This window comes from Salmo salar, chromosome ssa09 (assembly GCF_905237065.1).
Source record: "Salmo salar chromosome ssa09, Ssal_v3.1, whole genome shotgun sequence".
Classification (NCBI taxonomy): Eukaryota; Metazoa; Chordata; class Actinopteri; order Salmoniformes; family Salmonidae; genus Salmo; species Salmo salar.
This window is the reverse complement of record NC_059450.1, coordinates 122,550,551-122,566,901: the sequence shown is the minus strand read 5'-3', so window position 1 is coordinate 122,566,901 and position 16,351 is coordinate 122,550,551. Positions and strand designations below refer to the sequence as shown.

Sequence of the window (16,351 nt, the reverse complement as noted above, 5' to 3'; positions counted from 1 at the left end):
ATCACATGGTCAACCAGGAGCAGGTCACCCACGGTGTTCTCACAGAGAAAGTAGCCCATGTCTTTTGGGGGAGCACTCACTCTGAGATAGAAATAGCCACTACCTGACCCTTCAACATCTGCAGTCTCCAAAGACTTTCTCTGCCCACCCTGTGCTTCAACTGCTGAGGGTCCATCCTCTGAGAGGTTCTCTTGGCTCTTCTTGACCCTCTCTACCCCTCCATGGAGATCCTCCAGTGAGTGACCATCATGTTCCTCTTCCTCTCCCAGAAGCCATGTCTCTTCCCCCACAGCCTCCTCCCCCATCCCCTCCTCCCCCCTGCTCTTCAGATCCATCACTAGGAACTTGACCACGGCACTGTGGCGACAGCGGGCGGCATAGGCGAGAGGCGTCCTCCCCTGGCTGTCTGAGCTGCCTGGGTGTGCACCATTCTGGACTAGGAGGCGGACGGCATCCAAATGGCCGCATTCGCTGGCCAGGCTGAGGGCGGTGCGACCTTCGCTGTCTCTACGTTCCACCTCCGCCCCCCTAGCCAGGAGCAGCCTCAGGAAATGGGTGCGATCTGCGGTCCGTGGGAGTTTTGCGGCACACATCAGTGGGGTGCGGCCTGTCGCCAGCCCCTGCTGCTCCTCTATGGTGGCATTTACCGCAGCCTCACCCAGTGCAGCTAGGATGAAGTGGGCTAGCTGGACCTTCCCTTCCTCCATGGCCTGGAGGAAGATTCCCACGCCAGATCGCTTGATCAGACCACCTGGTCCATCCATCATGTCAGCAGGTGTGCCAAGGTGTGAAGAAGAGCTCGACATATTCCCTCTCTATCAACACTCACTATAACGTCGACCATCCCAGAATGTGGATTGAGTGTGCAGGGTCAGTCTGTATTGCAATGTGCCCGATAACATATTGATTAGATGGAAAGGCTCCCCAGGCTGTCAGCACTCTCCATTACTGTCCCTCCCTCCCTTCCTTTGTTCTCTCAAATATCTGATGAGCCAATGAGCCTTTAACCTTTTTTTTCAAAACATGTAGATATATTCTACTACCATCATCATGCTCTTTCAGCTTATTGGAGGAGATATGTTGCTATGGTGACACTAAAAGCACATGACAGGTAGGCTCTTTGTATTTTGGTAAGGGGACCATGAGGGGGAGTTACAGGGCTCACCTTCCATTATATTGAGGTATATCATACCCAGGGCATTATGTTGAGGTGTGTAGCATACCCTGAACTTAAATGCATGTTCAGTGGTAATTCTCGATTGAACATGGTTTGCCCATAAAGTTACATTTATGGGGTTACCCAGAGCTGTATATTTAGATAAACAGTACCAGTCAAAAATTTGGACACAGCTACTCATTCAAGGGGTTTTCTTTAATTTACTATTTTCTACATTTGTAGAATAATAGTGAAGACATCAAAACATGAAATAACACATATGGAATCATGGAGTAACCAAAAAAGTGTTAAACAAATCAAAATATATTTTATATTTGACATTCTTCAAAACGGTCACCCTTTGCCTTGATGACAGCTTTCCACAGTCTTGGCTTTCTCTCAACCAGCTTTATGAGGTAGTCACCTGGAATACATTTCAATTAACCTTGTTAAAAGTTCATTTGTGGAATTTCTTTCCTTGTTAATGCGTTTGGGCCTATCAGTTGTGTTGTGAGAAGGTAGGGTTGGTATACAGAAGATAGCCCTATTTCGTAAAATACCAAGTCCATATTATGGCAAGAACAGCTCAAATAAGCAAAGAGAAATGACAGTCCATCATTACTTTAAGACATGAAGGTCAGTCAATTTGGAAAATTTCAAGAACTGTAAAAGTTTCTTCAAGTGCAGTCGCAAAAACCATCAAGAGCTATTCTGAAACTGTCTCTCATGAGGACTGCCACAGGAAAGGAAAACCCGGAGTTACCTCTGCTGCAGAGGATAAGTTCATTAGAGTTACCAATCTCAGAAATTGCAGCCCAAATAAATTCTTCACGGAGTTCAAGTAAAAGACACAGCTCAACAGCAACTGTTCAGAGGATACTGCGTGAACCAGACCTTCATGGTCGAATAGCTGCGAAGAAACCACTACTAAAGGAAACTAGGAAGAAGAAGAGATTTGCTTGGGCCAAGAAACACGAGCAATGGACATTAGACAGGAGGAAATCTGTCCTTAGGTCCGATAAGTTCAAATTGGAGATTTTTGGATCCAGCCGCCATGTCTTTGTGAGACGCAGAGTAGGTGAATGGATGATCTCCGCATGTGTGGTTCCCACCGTGAAGCACGGAGGAGGAGGTGTGGGAGTGCTTTGCTGGTGACACTGTGATTTATTTAGAATTGAAGGCACACTTAACCAGCATGGCTGCCACAGCATTCTGCAGCGATACGCCATCCCATCTGGTTTGGGCTTAGTGGGACTATCATTTGTTATTCAACAGCACAATGACCCAACACCTCCAGGCTTTGAAAGGGCTATTTGACCAAGAATGAAAGTGATGGAGTGCTGCATCAGATAACCTGGCCTCCACAATCACCCGACATCAACCCAATTGAGATGATTTGGGATGAGTTGGACCTCAGAGTGAAGGAAAAGCAGCCAACAAGTGCTCAGCATATGTGGGAACTCCTTCAAGACAGTTGGAAAAGCATTCCAGGTGAAGCTGGTTGAGCTTTGCCAAGCGTGCAAAGCTGCCATCAAGGCAAAGGGTGGCTATTTGAAGAATCTCAAATATAAAATATATTTTGATTTGTTTAACACTTTTTTGGTTACTAGATAATTCCATAGGAGTTATTTTATAGTTTTGATGTATTCACTATTCTATAATGTAGAAAATAGTAAAATAAATTAAAAACCTTGAATGAGTAGGTGTGTCCAAACTTTTGACTGGTACTGTATAAATGTATGGCTTTGGGGCAACCATGCTGAACTCCCTAGTCATTACCCTTCTTTTTGTGTTAAACCAACTGTGATTTTGGCTAATAGTTGCTAATATTTTGGTTAATAGTTCCTGATGTCATATCAATGAAATAATACAATACAATCATTCAAGCATGGTGGTATTGGTTGCTACGGAGCAGCTCCCCGGATGTAGTGTTACCACCAGCAGCCTCAATATGACGACGAGAAAGTGAGACTTCGGCTAATATTACAGAGTTTTGGGCAGCTTCTTTTATTAAGCGAATCAAACTATTTATCCACTTTAGCGGTGCACGAAGGAAATTTAAGGTAATTATGACACGAATCAATTGTCTTTCATTCATTCAGCTATGCCTACTGACTTAACGTTAGGTATCCAAACTAAGTTTAGCTAGCTACGTTAGCAACTTGCTACCATTAATACTAGCTAGCTAGTTGCTAGCTAGAATGAGTTTGTTTGGCTAGTGAACCAAAAACGAACTTTTCTAGAATAAGAGTAACTTTATGCAATATAAAGTAATTCATAATGGGTCTTGAAACTCTGTGAAATGAGTCACGAGCTAACGTTAGTCTACTCTTTCATTGTAGAAATATAGCAGCTAGCTAACGTTATCGGCCAATAAGAACCTCTAAGCTAGTTTAGTTAGTGAGTTGACAAATCCAACTGGTAAACTAACAAACATTACATTGGTTAAAGTATGCTAGTAATCCACTGTTATAGGTAGAAGCCGTGTACCTCAAAGTAGCTGTTATGCTGAGAAACAATGATTTTGTTAGCTTACTCTAACTATTCAAACGCCCTAGGGGAGCTAAGTGATGTGTGTAGTCTGTGCTGTGGTGTAGTTTATTTATTTCACCTTTATTTAACCAGGTAGGCCAGTTGAGAACAAGTTCTCGTTTCCAACTGCGACCTGGCCAAGATAAAGCAAAGCAGTACGACAAAAAACAACACAAAGTTACACGTGGGATAAACTAAAGTACAGTCAATAACACAAAGTTGGACTAGGAGGAGCAATTACTTTGTTAGGAGAGTCAAGATTGAGGTTCTATCCAGAGACCGCTGATGTTAGCTGCAGTCTAATCTAGCTATCTGCTATACTGAAGAATTCAGGCCTTGTATTATGGCCTTATTTAATCTTTCTTGTAAGCAGAACCAGGCAGCAGGTAACCGTTCGCTGGTTTGAATCCCCGAGCCGACTAGGTGAAAAATCTCTGTGCCCTTGAGTAAGGCACTTAACCCTAATTGCTCCAGGGTCACCATCAATAATGACTGATCCCTGGCCGTGACCCCACTCTCTGACTGTGTCTCAGTGGGATATGCAAAAACAAATGTCCAATTCTCACACAATACACATTTGTACTTGTGTAAAATAGTACAAATGTAAGCACCCACCAAATTATTATTTATCTCATCTATGAAATCCTGAACTCTAGCCCTGTACAACTCTAATCCTGAACACTCTCTCTCTCTCTCTCTCTCTCTCTCGACTTGACAGTTCATGAAGCTTTTGTATTCTGATCATAGAGTTCTGATCATGGAATTCTGAACGTGTCATGCTGCTACATTTAAATATGTCTACCGTGTCCCGATTCCCTTTAACTGTGCTATATGTAGATGTCAGTATGAATTCCACAAATGGTGGAATAGGCAACATATGATAACACAACAACTGATGGCATTACCTAACTAGCCAGCTAATCTCTGTAGCTAGCCAGCAAACTAGCAAATAACACTAAAGGGATTGCAAACTTGTTAGTGTAACTCTAACCAAACAAAAAGTATTTATTCAAAGTATTAGCTAGCATTTGAGGCCAGCAAACATGTTCCTCACACACTAGGAATGCATTTCCTCCAACGTTATAGTGAGAAGGTGTCTCTTGGTCCCAAAACATTCGTTTTTTTTGGATACTTGTGGGAGGAGTATTGATTATGTCTCCCACTGTATGCGCTTTCGGTAGCCGGATTGCATCTAGAATGAGAAGAAATCTGCACACAATGCATCCCTGACCACCTCCTGAGATGGTCAGTCGGATCTGAACAACCATCACACCCCAAAGCGACATTTCAATGCGATCTTCGTATTCTGATAGCAGAAATTGCATGTAAGTGTCAAGTGTAGACAACCTCTCTTTCCATCCTTACTTTTGGAGACTTGGCAGCTGATAAATGTTTAGTGCTGGTGTGACAGGGTGCAAGTAAGCAGGTTTGTGCGATCAGCGCCGGGCACTCCACACATTCCTGGCATGTCTGAGTGCCACTGAGGGTCACACAGACAGAACCCCTGCACTCTACCCAAACAAAGACCTACACTACACCCAGTCACCCCAACAACTCTGTACCACCACACAATCTGTTTGTTAGGGATGGATGTTAGAGATCAACAGACGCAGTGATAAGCTGTAAGGGGTTTTGGAATTGTCATGACTAGTGTTCCCCCACCTAGTCTGTGTCAAGTTATTAAGCTCTTCCCAGTTTTGTGTTAGGAGATTGACAGGGTATCTACACGCTGCCCAGAAAGTGTTTTTAGTTTGTTTACCCAAAACCACTGTGATATGTGGCTATTTATCAGAACCAACACATTTCTGATAAGCATTTGTGTGGCATAGGCTAATTTTTCCCCATGAATTCTGAGAGTTTTGGAATGGAAGCAAATAAAACGTGAAACAAGTTCTTTACATCACATTGAGACTAGAGGTCGACCGATTATGATTTTTCTACACCGATACCGATTAATGGAGGACCAAAAAAAAGCCAATACCGATTAATCGGTCGATTTTATTTCGTTTTATATATATTTATATATATATGTGTGTGTGTGTGTGTGTGTGTGTAATAATGACAATTACAACAATACTGAATGAACACTTATTTTAACTTAATATAATACATAAAATCTATTTAGTCTCAAATAAATAATGAAACATGCTCAATTTGGTTTAAATAATGCAAAAACACAGTGTTGGAGAAGAAAGTAAAAGTGCAATATGTGCCATGTAAAAAAGCTAACTTTTAAGTTCCTTGCTCCGAACACATGAAAGCTGGTGGTTCAATATTTCCAGTTAAGTTTTGGGTTGTAGTTAATATAGGAATTATGACGCGTCGACTATTTCTCTCTATACCATATGTATTTCATATACCTTGCCTATTGGATGTTCTTATAGGCACACTAGTATTGCCAGCCTAATCTCGGGAGTTGATAGGCTTGAAGTCATAAACAGTGCTGTGCTTCAAGCATTGCTAAGAGCTGCTGGAAACCGCAGTAAAGTTTGAATGAATGCCTACGAGCCTGCTGCTGCCGACCAGTGTTCTATCAAATATCAAATCATAGACTTAATTATAATATAATGAACACAGAAATACAAGCCTTTGGTCATTAATATGGTCAAATCCGTAAACTATCATTTTGAAAACAAGAGCCAGGCGGCCCAAACTGTTGCATATGCCCTGACTCTGCATGCAATGAACACAAGAAAAGTGACACAATTTCCCTAGTTAATATTGCCTGCTAACATGAATTTCTTTTAACTAAATATGCAGGTTTAAAAATATATACTTCTGTGTATTGATTTTAAGAAAGGCATTGATGTTTATAGTTAGGTACATTCGTGCAACGATTGTGCTTTTGTTAAATCATCACCCGTTTTGCGAAGTAGGTTGTGATTCGATGATAAATTAACAGGCACCGCATTGATTATATGCAATGCAGGACAAGCTAGTTAACCTATTAATATCATCAACCATGTGTAGTTAACTAGTGATTAAGTTAAGATTGATTGTTTTTTATAAGATAAGTTTTTAATGCTAGCTAGCAACTTACCTTGGCTCCTTGCTGCACTCGCGTAACAAGGTGGTTAGCCTGCCACGCAGTTTCCTCGTGGAATGCAATGTAATTGGCCGTAATCGTCTATAATTGGCGTCCAAAAATGCCGATTACCGATTGTTATGAAAACTTGAAATCGGCCATGCCGATTAATCGGTCAACCTCTAATTGAGGCCAAAGGACGCCTGGCCTATGCTTTCGGTGGTAGTTAGTAGAAAAGCCATTTTATTACTGCTCTGTGCTCTCAAATGTATTTTTGGGGGGTGGTTATGTCTAGACCATTCAGTTCACCAATAGTTAGGCTTGCAAATTGTAACTCTTTCTAACAGGAGGCTTCAATTAACTCCATCTCTCATTTTCCTTTTTTTCCTGCCTGCATAAATCCCCTTTTTAGTAGAGAACAGAGAGTGGAGTGGGGCGGCAGTGTGAAGTTGTAGTTGAGACCCTAGATCAGAGGCCACACTGAGTTCACATGATCACGGACGGCATGTTGTCGTTCTTTTGATCTGAGCCCTAAGGTTGCCTCCATAGGTTGCCTCCAAAAACACAGCTGTATAAATCGTTTCCAGTAGAGGATTCGGAAAGAAAAATGGAAGGCATCAAGTAGCCTCTAGTGCTGATTTTATAGAGGGCGGCCTACGTGCATTCATTGGTCATGTTCGTAGACCACTTATGAACATGTTCAGGTTTAACTCATTCACACAACATGTAGGGCCAAGACGAGTCCTAAAACCAGACTTCCAGTGTATGTACAGATGTTCAGGGCCATTATGTGTGAAATCTTCTCATTTCAGCTACCAAAGTAATGTAGGCTAGCCTATAATGATGTGCTTTGCTTTTTTTCCTCCCACTACTATTCCACACCCTGTAGGCCTACATATTATATATTTTTTTAGGAGCCCTCTCTCTCCCCTCCGCCCCAGGCGAAAGGTGGAGTCAGCTTTTCATTTGAAGGGCTTTAGCACAGCTACTGCTCTGTTTTCACATCATGCCTCAATATTTGGCTATTAAAATGCTTTCATCTGACCCAGGGAGGCGCCTCACTTTCCAACTTTCAACTAGACAGAGTCAATCCCTCGTTGAGTCCTTAACTCACTTTCTCTCTCTGATTATAATTTTATAAGACACAGAATCTAATGGGCTCACTTTCTCATCAGTTGCGCTTCTCTCTCTCTCGCTCGCACATTCCTGTCTACCTCACTCTTTTCAGAGCAACTTAGTCTCACTGAGGGAGTGATCAGAGGATATTATGCTGTAGTCCTGAATGTGTGGTGTGGACTGGTCATCTCTTCAGCCCTGGCTTCACATAATCATACTCTGCATTTCAGTTTCATATTTCCTTTAAGCAGCGATTGCAACTGGCTGGCATTGTTTTCAGTTAAGGCTGATATGTCACTGTGTGGGTAAGAGTGATGGCATCGGGAATCTCTTGTCATCTATGTCTCTTAAACAAAGCCCTGTCTGTGTAGGTCATGCTGACTGTAATATAGGCTCAGTGTAGTAGACTATAGGCTACACACAGTACAGTGAATTGTTTTCCATGTTTGCAATGTGTAATCGTTTCAATCAGAGAGGTCCACAATCAAGCTAGGACCTGCTTCCCTGGCAATAGAAAGGTCTTGTGTACACAGTTTGGCAGGGGATTGTGGGTAATGGGCTGGCCACATTTCCCCTCTGCTTTAACTGTTGCACAATGAGAGAATATAATAATGAATTGTGGTTGCAAAACAAGAAAAGGTGCTGTTGCATTATGCAGGCATATTTATTTTATTTAACTAGGCAAGTCAGAACAAATTCCTATTTACAATGATGGCCTACCAGGGTACAGTGGGTTAACTGCCTTGTTCAGGGGCAGAATTACAGATTTTTACCTTGTCAGCTCGGGGATTAGATCCAGCAACTTTTCGGTTACTGGCCCAACGCTCTAACCACTAGGCTACCTGCCGCATAACCCTGGAATATTCAAAGTGAATGAGGCAGTGTTTTTGTTCCTGCCGGTGAATAGGCCCTGCCACTGTAGGCATGAAAGAAACTACACTGAATGTGCAGACTGAGCAAAGACAGCGTTGACCGCCATTTTGATACTAATGTCATCCATTTATTTTTCTATTTCATACCAAACTTTCCAAGCTGCTCTGCACAAGATAGATATTAGCCTAGGGGGCCCACTTTTACCTCAATATTTACATGTGATCATACAAGTGCTTGACAGTATGACGTCATAATTGTTTTGATGATGGTAACATATCATAGGCTAATTACAGGGCTAAGCACGGCAACATTACCTTGCCAATTACAGTGTGTAAGATTCATACGTCTATGTTCACTCCCCAAACGGCTCTTCTTTGAAATTGGAGGCTGTTGGTTGAAGAGTTTGGTTTATTTTTTCATCTCTACTGTTTGCTGTGATTTCTCCCAGGTCCATTTTGATGTGTGGACCTAATATGTTGAGGTGCAGCCCTCCATGGGCTGCTAGGCTTTGTGTGGTTTGCTGTTTGCACTGAAGAGATGGAGGGTTAGAGTAGTGATGGATAACTCAGTCCTTGAGGGGCCGGCGTGGTGTCACACTTTTTCCCCATCTGTAGCAAACTCGGCTGATTTAAACTAATTGCATTCTAAACTGAAGGTCATGATTTATTTTTAGGTGTGTTAGCTGGGACAAAAGTGACACAAATCAGGCCCCCGAGGACTGGAGTTTCCTCATCTCTGCTCTAGAGTCAAGCCAACTAGTTCCTGGGCCCAGAAGCACAATTACATACTGTGACATATCTCTCGCAAAACAAGTCTCATAGCAGTTGCATAATTCATTGCTTCCTCTTCCTTGTCACCTGGCAAGTTTGTCATCACATTGTATGAGTCAACGGTTTGGGTTTGTTTAAGGTTGGTACGGCCTCAACTGCAGACAGACTGGGTGGAAGGGACAGTTTTGTTACGATCACATGTTAAAATTGAGACCCAGCGGTGTGACGTTACCACAAGCTGCAAGATATTGTAAATGAATGCAATGCGAGATTATGCACACTCGGAGTAGCTGCGCATGTGTCTGCTTCACTAAGCTACAACGTGACCGCAGCTGGACAAAAACAGCAGAGGAGTTTAGCCTCACTCTTGTTGCTCTTAGTTGTTGTGGAGGTCATCCCGATACTGTTGTTTAGGTCATGAATCACTGACTCTACCTTTTAACTTGATTGACCGATTCAGTTAACATGAACTCTCCTAATTTGAAATGTCATTGTTTTGTTTCTCAACTGAATCAGCATAGCTTGATATGTCAAACATGCTTGTTAGCGTAGTTTGACAAGATGTTTGAATAGCACCCGAGTCGTTATGCAATGAAAGCCTGGCTTGTCAACCTCTGCAGTGTGCTTTAGGCTCAACTAAAGAGAACAATTATTACGTTGCAAGCTGGAAGCTTAAGAAATTAATCTCATAGTTATCTCTTTTTCTTGGCCTATGTGACGGCTTGTATTTATGAGAATTTTAGGGAGGCCCTTCTCTTAGACTGTCAGACTGATTATTTCAAATGTAGTGTTGGTTATCAAAGCACTTTGAACTGACTGACCCGTATCCCAGTGGAAGCTCACGTTCCCTCCTTTATCATTGACCTTTCCACATTCCTCAGCCAGACCTGGAAGTCTGCATGGATTGGCTAAGGCAGCAAGGGCTTTGTTTGAACCCAGCTTTTGGATTGGTTAGTATTCCCCCAATATAGAGAACTGTTCTCTTTGTATCCACACTACCCTTGCCATTTTTTTAAATTTAACTAGGCAAGTCAGTTAAGAACAAATTCTTATTTACAATGAGTCTACCTAAAGGCCTCCTGTGGGGACGGGGGCTGGGATTAAAAATAAAATATTGGACAAAACACATCACGACAACACTACATAAAGAGACCTAAGACAACATAGCAAGGCAGCAACACATGACAACACAGCATGGTAGCAGTACAAAACATGGTACAAACATTATTGGGCACAGACAACAGCACAAAGGGCAAGATGGTAGAGACAACAATGTATTAATTGCGGACTCAACTCTTTTGACAGTTCACTTCACACATTGCTATGTTTAGAAAGAAACCAAGATTTATTTCCAACATTCCCTCAATGCACTCTGGGTTTTTACAAAGTGCAGAATGTGTTATTGGACAGCTAGATATACCTACATACATTTTGAAATCTAATAATTGCATTTAGTTAAAAGAGGAGACATAATAATTGTAATCAGAAGATACTTTTAACATGTAAATTATTGGTAACAGAATAGATAGCAGAAGAATAACTGCAGATTAAATAATTAAATTGTACACGACTGCCCCTTCAAAATAAATGTTTTTCTGGTGTTATACTTTGTATTCCATGTTATAGAGCAGCTTATCAGGAACAGAAGACTTTTAGTTTGAGGTTAGGATTTACCATTGCTGAGATCTTATTTTCACATGATCAGAAAAGGTCAAAAAGGTCACGGACAGGTAAATGGTTATCCCTTGTCAAAAAGGCACCAAATCACCTGTCTGAATTCTTAATTTCAACACATTTAGTCCAATATCTTAAGATAGTGGTCATATTGTTATGAAATTTTCAGGGTTGCTATAGAATACAGAAGTTAAATATTCAAATCAAAGTTTTTGTCACGTGCGCCGAAAACAACAGGTGTAGACTTTACAGTGAAATGCTTACTTACAGGCTCTAACCAATAGTGCAAAAAAGGTATTAGGTGAACAATAGGTAAGTAAAGAAATAAAACAGTAAAAGACAGGCTATATACAGTAGCGAGGCTACATGCAGACACCGGTTAGTCAGGCTGATTGACGTAGTATGTACATGTTAAAGTGACTATGCATATGATGAACAGAGAGTAGCAGCAGCGTAAAAAGAGGGGTTGGGGGGGGGCACACAATGCAAATAGTCTGGGTAGCCATTTGATTACCTGTTCAGGAGTCTTATGGCTTGGGGGTAAAAACTGTTGAGAAGCCTTTTTGTCCTAGACTTGGCACTCCGGTACCGCTTGCCATGCAGTAGTAGAGAGAACAGTCTATGACTGGGGTGGCTGTGGTCTTTGACAATTTTTAGGGCCTTCCTCTGACACCGCCTGGTGTAGAGGTCCTGGATGGCCGGCAGCTTAGCCCCAGTGATGTACTGGGCCGTAAGCACTACCCTCTGTAGTGCCTTGCGGTCAGAGGCCGAGCAATTGCCGCACCAGGCAGTGATGCAACCAGTCAGGATGCTCTCGATGTTGCAGCTGTAGAACCTTTTGAGGATCTCAGGACCCATGCCAAATCTTTTTAGTTTCCTGAGGGGAATAGGCTTTGTCGTGCCTTCTTCACGACTGTCTTGGTGTGTTTGGACCATTCTAGTTTGATGTTGTGGACACCAAGGAACTTCAAGCTCTCAACCTGCTCCACTACAGCCCCGTCGATGAGAATGGGGGCGTGCTCGGTCCTTTTCCTGTAGTCCACAATCATCTCCTTAGTCTTGGTTACGTTGAGGAATAGGTTGTTATTCTGGCACCACCCAGCCAGGTCTCTGACCTCCCTATAGGCCGTCGCTGTTGGTGATCAGGCCTACCGCTGTTGTGTCGTCTGCAAACTTAATGGTGTTGGGAGTCGTGCCTGGCCATGCAGTCATGGGTGAACAGGGAGTACAGGTGGGGACTGAGCACGCACCCCTGGGGAGCTCCAGTGTTGAGGATCAGCGTGGCAGATGTGTTGCTACCTACCCTCACCACCTGGGGGCGGCCCGTCAGGAAATCCAGGATCCAGTTGCAGAGGGAGGTGTTTAGTCCCAGGATCCTTACCTTTGTGATGAGCTTTGAGGGTACTATGGTGTTGAACGCTGAGCTGTAGTCAATGAATAGCAAACCGGAAACCACTCACCCAGAGGGGAATTATGGAAATTAGGAACTTCATTTGCAAATGAGTCAGTACGGAATACATAATTACAGTAATTTAAGCCCAATTTAAGGTAGGGTGGTAATATTATTAACAGATCTTCATGCTTTATGCAAAACTGAAGAGTTTAACAATTTGAAACAATTTATGAAATTAGAAAATGTTACTTTATGCAAATTAGATACAGTGCATTCTGAAAGTATTCAGACCCCTTGACTTTTTCCACAATTTGTTACGTTACAGCCTTATTCTAAAATTGATAAAATTGTTTTCTTCATCATTGTTTTCTTCATTTCTACACACAACACCCCATAATGACAAAGCAAATCCAGGTTTAGAATTTTTTGCAAATGTATTAAAAATAAATAACTGATCACATTTACGTAAGTATTCAGACCTTTTACACAGTACCTTGTTGAAGCACCTTTGGCAGCTATTACAGCCTCGAGTCTTCTTGGGTATGACGCTATAAGCATGGCACACCTGTATTTGGGGAGTTTCTCCCATTTTTCTCTGCAGATCCTCTCAAGCTCTGTCAGGTTAGGTGGGTAGCGTTGCTGCGCAGGTATTTTCAGGACATTCCAGAGATGTTCGATCAGGTTCAAGTCCGGGCTTATGCTGGGCCACTCATGGACATTGAGACTTGTCCCGAAGCCACTCCTGCGTTGTCTTGGCTGTGAGCTTAAGGTCGTTCTTCTGTTGGAAGGTGAACCTTTGCCCCAGTCCAAGGTCCTGGAGCAGGTTTTCATTAAGGATCTCTGTACTTTGCTCGGTTCATCTTTCCCTCGATTCTGACTAGTCTCTCAATCCCTGCCGCTGAAAAACATCCCCACAGCATGATGCTGCCACCATGCTTCACCGTAGGGATGGTGCCAGGTTTCCTCCAGACGTGACGCTTGGCATTCAGGCCAAAGAGCTCAATCTTGGTGCCTTTTGGCAAAGTCCAAGTGGGCTGTCATGTGGCTTCTGTCTGGCCACTCTCCCATACAGGCCTGATTGGTTGAGTGCTGCAGAGATGGTTGTCCTTCTGGAGGGTTCTCCCATTTCCACAGAGGAACTCTAGAGCTCTGTCAGAGTGACCATTGGGTTCTTGGTCACCTTCCTGACCAAGGCCCTTCTCCCCCGATTGCTCAGTTTTGGGCCGGGGGGCCAGCTCTAGGAAGAGTCTTGGTGGTTTCAAACTTCTTCCATTTAAGAGTGGAGGCCACTGTTCTTGGGGACCTTCAATGTTGTAGAAATGTTTTTGGTACCCTTCCCCAGATCTGTGCCTCGACACAATCCTATCTCGGAGCTCTACGGACAATTCCTTCGATGGCATGCTTTTTGCTCTGAAATGCACTGTCAACTGTGGGACCTTTTTATATAGACAGGTGTGCCTTTCCAAATCATGTCCAGTCAATTGAATTTACCACAGGTGGACTCCAATCAAGCTGTAGAAACACTTCAAGGATGATCAACGGAAACAGGATGCACCGGAGCTCAATTTGGAGTCTCATAGCAAAGGGTCTGAATACTTATGTAAGGTATGTTTTTTATTTGAAAATTCGCCAAAATCTCTAAACGTGTTTTTGCTTTGTCATTATGGGGTATTGTGTGAAGATTGAGGGGGAAAAAAAACTTTAATACATTTTTAGCATAAGGCTGTAACGTAACAAAATGTCAAAAGTCAAGGGGTCTGAATACTTTCTGAATGCACTCTATATACAAAAGTATGTGGACACCCCTTCAAATTAGTGGCTTCAGTACAGAGTTCCAAACTGCGTTATGATCTCCCTTCACTGGAACTAAGGGACCTAGCCCAAACCATGAAAAACAGCACCAGAACATTATTCTTCCTCCACCAAACTTCACAGTTGGCACTATGCACTCGGGCAGGCAGCATTCTCCTGGCATCCATCTGCCAGATGGTGAAGCGTGATTCATCATGCCAGAGAACGCGTTTACACTGCTCCAGAGTCCAATGGTGGCGAGCTTTACATCACTCCAGCCGACTCTTGGCATTGCGCATGGTGATCTTAGGCTTGTATATTTCATGAAGCTCCAGACTAACAGTTAATCGTGATGACGTTTTGTCCAGATGCAGTTGGGAACTCGGTAAGACTTGCAACTGAGGACAGACGATTTGTACGCGCTTCAGCACTCGGCAGTCCCGTTAAGAGCTTGTGTGGCCTAACACTTTGCAGTTAAGCCGTTGTTGCTCCTAGATGTTTCCATTCACAATAACAGCACTTAGTTGTTCTGGCACCTCTAGCAGGGCAGAAATTTGATTAACTGACTTGTTGGAAGGTGGCATCCTATGACTGTTTCACGTTGAAAGTCATTAAGCTCTTCAGAAAAGCCATTCAATGTTTGTCTCTGGAGATTGCATGGCGGTGTGCTTGATTTTTATACACCTGTCAGCAACGGGTGTGGCTGAAGTAGAATCCACTCATTTGAAGGGGTGTCCACATACTTTTGTATATGTGACCAATAATATTTGATATATCGTTCAAGTATTCCCCAGCACATTAGCAGCAACTCATTATGATGGCAGACATGGGATCTTTACAAATCTTTTTGACATTTGCTTCATCATTATTATTTGACAACATTTGCTTACACTATGAACAGTTTTGATGGAGGAAGCTACAGTGCATGTTTTTTGTTCCGAGGCCTCTCTCTTCACAGGTTGCTTGTGTTCATCCGCTGACAATCCTGTTCAAATTAGCAGTCACTCTGGGTATTTCACAAGATGCCGTTAAAGTATTGATGAGACAGTGCTATAATAAATAAGCGAGTACATTAGTATTTACCAGTAGTTGAACATTCCTGTTTCCCCCAGATGTGCCTAGGTCAAGCTTTCAGCTTGGCCGTGTCATATAATAGATGACATAACAATCATAATGACTAGTAAGAAGAGTGATCATTGAACAGACACCGCAGGCAGTGGGCGTTCCGGGATTTGAATGAGTCAGACGTGACTCTCATTTTACCCCTGTTTCCCGGTGACGTCATGATACTGGCCCGCGTTAGTGAAACCATCGGAATGCGACAACATTGATTTTTAGAGGTTTACAGTTCTATTTCGGAAGTTATTCATAAGTCGTTTTTTATCGTACAACGTACATTTTGGGTAAATACGGCGTGTGCACTAGCAGCAGCTCTTTACCTATTTGAAACGCTGCGGAAATAACTTCTTGATCTCACTTTGAAGAGTGTTCTCACAGAGCGAGGCTGCCTGGGATATTTTTTTCCTTGTTTGTTCTCATGCGTGATCGTGAAATGGTATCAGGTGGATTGTATCGCGTTGGATAGACATTCTGGTGAGTAAATCAAAGGCAGTTTTACTGTCGTTAATCATTGTTTTCATAGTCATTCTTACGTCAAAATATCGAATATAATTTAACCTAATATGCTTCTCGACCGTGAGAAGTTTATCTCCACTGCAAAATGTATATTTGTGTTTCTGAGGTAAAAACTCACTCATAAGATTAGCCTCAAATCAACTTGAAACACGTTATTATAGAGGTCAAATGCTCTATGTACAGCCATTACATGAGTAATAAACGCAGTGACTTCTCACTACACATTAAACTACACAATCTTTACCACCAGCATGTGGAATTCTGGTATTTTATTTTCTCCCATCTGACCTTTGGTTCGTAAACCTGCTCATATCTGTTTTAGTTTTATTTTGCTATACGATCATGAAACTACTTCCCTAGTGCTGTTTCACATGTAAACAACTGTC

At 42.5% G+C, this 16,351-nt stretch overlaps 1 protein-coding gene across 2 annotated transcripts in view; it reads left to right on the top strand.

Moving 5' to 3' along the window:
• The first annotated feature begins 2,926 nt into the window (after positions 1–2,926).
• Positions 2,927–16,351, top strand: part of LOC106612596 (serine/threonine-protein kinase PAK 4) — a 28,230-nt gene continuing 14,805 nt past the window's right edge. The window contains exon 1 of one of the 2 annotated variants that reach the window (XM_014213894.2): positions 2,927–3,219. The gene's annotated coding sequence lies outside the window, so the exon portion shown is untranslated. Of the gene's footprint in view, positions 3,220–15,597; positions 15,924–16,351 lie in introns of those variants that run through there. The other variant, XM_014213895.2, reaches the window with a different exon arrangement.